This window comes from Balaenoptera musculus, chromosome 6 (assembly GCF_009873245.2).
Source record: "Balaenoptera musculus isolate JJ_BM4_2016_0621 chromosome 6, mBalMus1.pri.v3, whole genome shotgun sequence".
NCBI classification, from domain to species: Eukaryota; Metazoa; Chordata; class Mammalia; order Artiodactyla; family Balaenopteridae; genus Balaenoptera; species Balaenoptera musculus.
Genome location: NC_045790.1, coordinates 58,912,632 through 58,918,631, shown reverse-complemented (window position 1 = coordinate 58,918,631; position 6,000 = coordinate 58,912,632).

Here is a 6,000-nt window from a genome sequence, read left to right as displayed (position 1 = left end):
CCCATATATATGCTGTCTACAAGAGACCCACTTTAGACCTAGGGACACATACAGACTGAAAGTGAGGGGATGGAAAAAGATATTCCATGCAAATGGAAATCAAAAGAAAGCTGGAGTAGCTATACTCATATCAGATAAAATAGACTTTAAAATAAGAATGTTACAAGAGACAAGGAAGGACACTACATAATGATCCAGGGATCAATCCAAGAAGAAGATATAACAATTATAAATATATATGCACCCAACATAGGAGCACCTCAATACATAAGGCAACTGCTAACAGCTATAAAAGAGGAAATCGACAGTAACACAATAATAGTGGGGGACTTTAACACCTCACTTACACCAATGGACAGATCATCCAAAATGAAAATAAATAAGGAAACAGAAGCTTTAAATGACACAATAGACCAGATAGATTTAATTGATATATATAGGACATTCCATCCAAAAACAGCAGATTACACGTTCTTCTCAAGTGCGCACGGAACATTCTCCAGGATAGATCACATCTTGGGTCACAAATCAAGCCTCAGTAAATTTAAGAAAATTGAAATCATATCAAGCATCTTTTCTGACCACAACGCTATGAGATTAGAAATGAATTACAGGGAAAAAAACGTAAAAAGGACAAACACATGGAGGCTAAACAATACGTTACTAAATAACCAAGAGATCACTGAAGAAATCAAAGAGGAAATCAAAAAATACCTAGAGACAAATGACAATGAAAACACGACGACCCAAAACCTATGGGATGCAGCAAAAGCGGTTCTAAGAGGGAAGTTTATAGCTATACAAGCCTACCTAAAGAAACAAGAAAAATCTCAAGTAAACAATCTAACCTTACACCTAAAGAAACTAGAGAAAGAAGAACAAACAAAACCCAAAGTTAGCAGAAGGAAAGAAATCATAAAGATCAGAGCAGAAATAAATGAAATAGAAACAAAGAAAACAATAGCAAAGATCAATAAAACTAAAAGTTGGTTCTTTGAGAAGATAAACAAAATTGATAAGCCATTAGCCAGACTCATCAAGAAAAGAGGGAGAGGACTCAAATCAATAAAATCAGAAATGAAAAAGGAGAAGTTACAACAGACACCACAGAAATACAAAGCATCCTAAGAGACTACTACAAGCAACTTTATGCCAATAAAATGGACAACCTGGAAGAATGGACAAATTCTTAGAAAGGTATAACCTTCCCAGACTGAATCAGGAAGAAACAGAAAATATGAACAGACCAATCACAAGTAATGAAATTGAAACTGTGATTAAAAATCTTCCAACAAACAAAAGTCCAGGACCAGATGGCTTCACAGGTGAATTCTATCAAACATTTAGAGAAGAGCTAACACCCATCCTTCTCAAACTCTTCCAAAAAATTGCAGAGGAAGGAACACTCCCAAACTCATTCTATGAGGCCACCATCACCCTGATACCAAAACCAGACAAAGACACTACAAAAAAAGAAAATTACAGACCAATATCACTGATGAATATAGATGCAAAAATCCTCAACAAAATACTAGCAAACAGAATCCAGCAACACATTAAAAGGATCATACACCACGATCAAGTGGGATTTATCCCAGGGATGCAAGGATTCTTCAATATACGCAAATCAATCAATGTGATACACCATATTAACAAATTGAAGAATAAAAACCATATGATCATCTCAATAGATGCAGAAAAAAGCTTTTGACAAAATTCAACACCCATTTCTGATAAAAACTCTCCAGAAAGTGGGCATAGAGGGAACCTACCTCAACATAATAAAGGCCATATATGACAAACCCACAGCAAACATCATTCTCAATGGTGAAAAACTGAAAGCATTTCCTCTAAGATCAGGAACGAGACAAGGATGTCCACTCTCACCACTATTATTCAACATAGTTCTGGAAGTCCTAGCCACGGCAATCAGAGAAGAAAAAGAAATAAAAGGAATACAAATTGGAAAAGAAGAAGTAAAACTGTCACTGTTTGCGGATGACATGATACTATACATAGAGAATCCTAAAACTGCCACCAGAAAACTGCTAGAGCTGATTAATGAATATGGTAAAGTTGCAGGATACAAAATTAATGCACAGAAATCTCTTGCATTCCTATACACTAATGATGAAAAATCTGAAAGAGAAATTATGGAAACACTCCCATTTACCATTGCAACAAAAAGAATAAAATACCTAGGAATAAACCTACCTAGGGAGACGAAAGACCTGTATGCAGAAAACTATAAGACACTGATGAAAGAAATTAAAGATGATACCAACAGATGGAGAGATATACCATGTTCTTGGATTGGAAGAATCAACATTGTGAAAATGAGTATACTACCCAAAGCAATCTACAGATTCAATGCAATCCCTATCAAATTACCAATGGCATTTTTTACGGAGCTAGAACAAATCATCTTAAAATTTGTATGGAGACACAAAAGACCCCGAATAGCCAAAGCAGTCTTGAGGGAAAAAAATGGAGCTGGAGGAATCAGACTCCCAGACTTCAGACTATACTACAAAGCTACAGTAATCAAGACAGTATGGTACTGGCACAAAAACAGAAACATAGATCAATGGAACAAGATAGAAAGCCCAGAGATTAACCCACGCACCTATGGTCAACTAATCTATGACAAAGGAGGCAAAGATATACAATGGAGAAAAGACAGTCTCTTCAATAAGTGGTGCTGGGAAAACTGGACAGCTACATGTAAAAGAATGAAATTAGAATACTCCCTAACACCATACACAAAAATAAACTCAAAATGGATCAGAGACCTAAATATAAGACTGGACACTATAAAACTCTTAGAGGAAAACATAGGAAGAACACTCTTTGACATAAATCACAGCAAGATCTTTTTTGATCCACCTCCTAGAGTAATGGAAATAAAAACAAAAATAAACAAATGGGACCTAATGAAACTTCAAAGCTTTTGCACAGCAAAGGAACCATAAACAAGACGAAAAGACAACCCTCAGAATGGGAGAAAATATTTGCAAATGAATCAACGGACAAAGGATTAATCTCCAAAATATATAAACAGCTCATTCAGCTCAATATCAAAGAAACAACACCCCAATCCAAAAATGGGCAGAAGACCTAAATAGACATTTCTCCAAAGAAGACATACAGATGGCCACGAAGCACATGAAAAGATGCTCAACATCACTAATTATTAGAGAAATGCAAATCAAAACTACAATGAGGTATCACCTCACTCCTGTTAGAATGGGCATCATCAGAAAATCTACAAACAACAAATGCTGGAGAGGGTGTGGAGAAAAGGGAACCCTCTTGCACTGTTGGTGGGAATGTAAATTGATACAGCCACTATGGAGAACAGTATGGAGGTTCCTTAAAAAACTAAAAATAGAATTACCATATGACCCAGCAATCCCACTACTGGGCATATACCCAGAGAAAACCGTAATTCAAAAAGACACATGCACCCGAATGTTCATTGCAGCACTATTTACAATAGCCAGGTCATGGAAGCAACCTAAATGCCCATCAACAGACGAATGGATAAAGAAGTTGTGGTACATATATACAATGGAATATTACTCAGCCATAAAAAGGAACGAAATTGAGTCATTTGTTGAGACATGGATGGATCTAGAGACTGTCATACAGAGTGAAGTAAGTCAGAAAGAGAAAACAAATATCGTATATTAATGCATGTATGCGGAACCTAGAAAAATGGTACAGATGAGCCAGTTTGCAGGGCAGAAGTTGAGACACAAATGTAGAGAATGGTCATATGGACACCAAGGGGGGAAAACTGCGGTGAGGTGGGGATGGTGGTGTGCTGGATTGGGCAATTGGGATTGACATGTATACACTGATGTGTATGAAACTGATGCCTAATAAGAACCTGCAGTATAAAAAACAACAAAACAACTAATACTAAACTTTCATTGGGTTATTTGTATGGAAATATGTTAATATAAATGTTTCAGACATTACATGAAATTTCTAAAAATCTTATATTTGTATTTGTATGGAAATATGTATGGAAATATGTTAATATAAATGTTTCAGACATTACATGAAATTTCTAAAAATCTTATATTTGTATTTGTATGGAAATATGTATGGAAATATGTTAATATAAATGTTTCAGACATTACATGAAATTTCTAAAAATCTTATATGTTCTGGTATAATGTTATAAGTAATAATCCTAGTTATTACTTTAAAATGTATATCTCAGAAATAACTAATTTTCTTGTCAACTGCATTATATGAACTTTCATCAAATCTTTAACCGTGGTCATTTTTAAGTCTTTTGTCATTTATAGACAGTTCTGGGTGTACTCTGATGATTTTGCAAATATGTTCTATAAAAGGGTTTCATCTCAAGAAATTCATGGAAAAGACTCTGACAAGTACAGGTTTCTGGTAACTGACTGTACTGCTGAACTGAATGAATAAGCATTTTCAGAACTCTAATGAAAAACTGATGAACTCATAAAAGTGCTAACAAAAGATCAAGATGAAAAAAAAATTAATTACATGGGACTGAGTGAACTGATGAGGATGAGTATAATTTTTGTGACTTTCTGTCTGAATTTCAAAAAAAAAAATCCCACAAGGACTCAGAGGCAAAGAATATACAAATCAATTTTCACTGCAAAGTAAAGGAGCTGTTACAGTGGAGGATTACTGGACTGAATGTCAATATTATGACATAGTATGAGTGTGTTTCATGTTTGGTAATTGCAATCATTGTTGCTTTTGTTGTGGTCATCCATGTACAATGCTTGGTGTCAGTCTATTTATGTCTTGTAAAAATAAAATACAGTGTGTGTGTGTGTGAATAAAAAAAAAAAAAAGAAAAAAAAAAAAATGTACAATCCAGTGGTTTTTAGTATATTCACAAGGCAGTGCAGCCATTACCACTATATAATTCCAGAATTAAATATTTAGCTTTGATTGACTAGTATTCATTATGTCTTCATATATTACAGCATTTAAAAAAAATGTTCAGTTTGTTTCTGATGCAGCTCCTGGAGACTGAGAAGCACAGGAAAATATTTTCATGAGTATATATTGTTGAATATGAAGAATTCTTCTAAACATATTATTTACTATACTCACTCATTTGAAAAGATGATACAATTGGCCAAATGGAGGCATGCCTCCTGTTGATTCGCCAGGCTTCTGATTGTGGTGCTGTGAGTCTTTTCAGTGGAAGACAGACCACAAAGGGGGAGGGCACACCCTGGCTGCAGAACAGAGTTGCCCTGGAAGGTCAGGACCAGAAGACTGGCGGAAAGTGTGGCCCTCAGCTCCAGCAGCCACCAGGAACGCTAGAGCACAACCTTTTTGCAGCAGCTCTTTGGAGAAAGATGAATCCCTGGCCCCACATTCAGTGATGGGCCTCTCATACCCTCCTGGTAGGAGTCCCAGGGGTTCCAGTGGAGGTCACCTTTCTCCATTCACTGTACCTTGTTCCCTTCCAGGAGTATCATGGATGATCCGGTCCTCTTTTCTTTCCCTCCTGGGGTGCTCTCCTCTCCTGGGTGGGTGTCCTTTTGCTCCCAGAAGCTTTTTCATAACTCATAAATCATTTAGAAGCAAACCTGACCTAACCTTGAACTGATTTGAGGCTGTTTATATTCTTAACTCATTTAGTATGAATATTCAAACATATCACAATAGAAAATTCATGTTGGGTGTTAGGCAATATATGATAATTGGTATGAAACTACCTTTCTAAAATCCTGAAAATTCTGAACTTACATACAATAAATCTAGCCCCAAGGATTTTGGATAAGGGAGTGTGGCCCTCTTATTTTATACCCATTACTTGCTGGGTAGTACTCACTACTTACAGGGCCTTATTCACCTCCGTATTTCCTGTGATTCCCCTGCATGTCACAGGCCCTCATTGAGCCTGGTTGTATGCCAGCCACTCGCTTGGTTGAATGCCACTCAGATGTGTGTTCTCACTGGGCGAGGGACTGATGGCATTTGTCT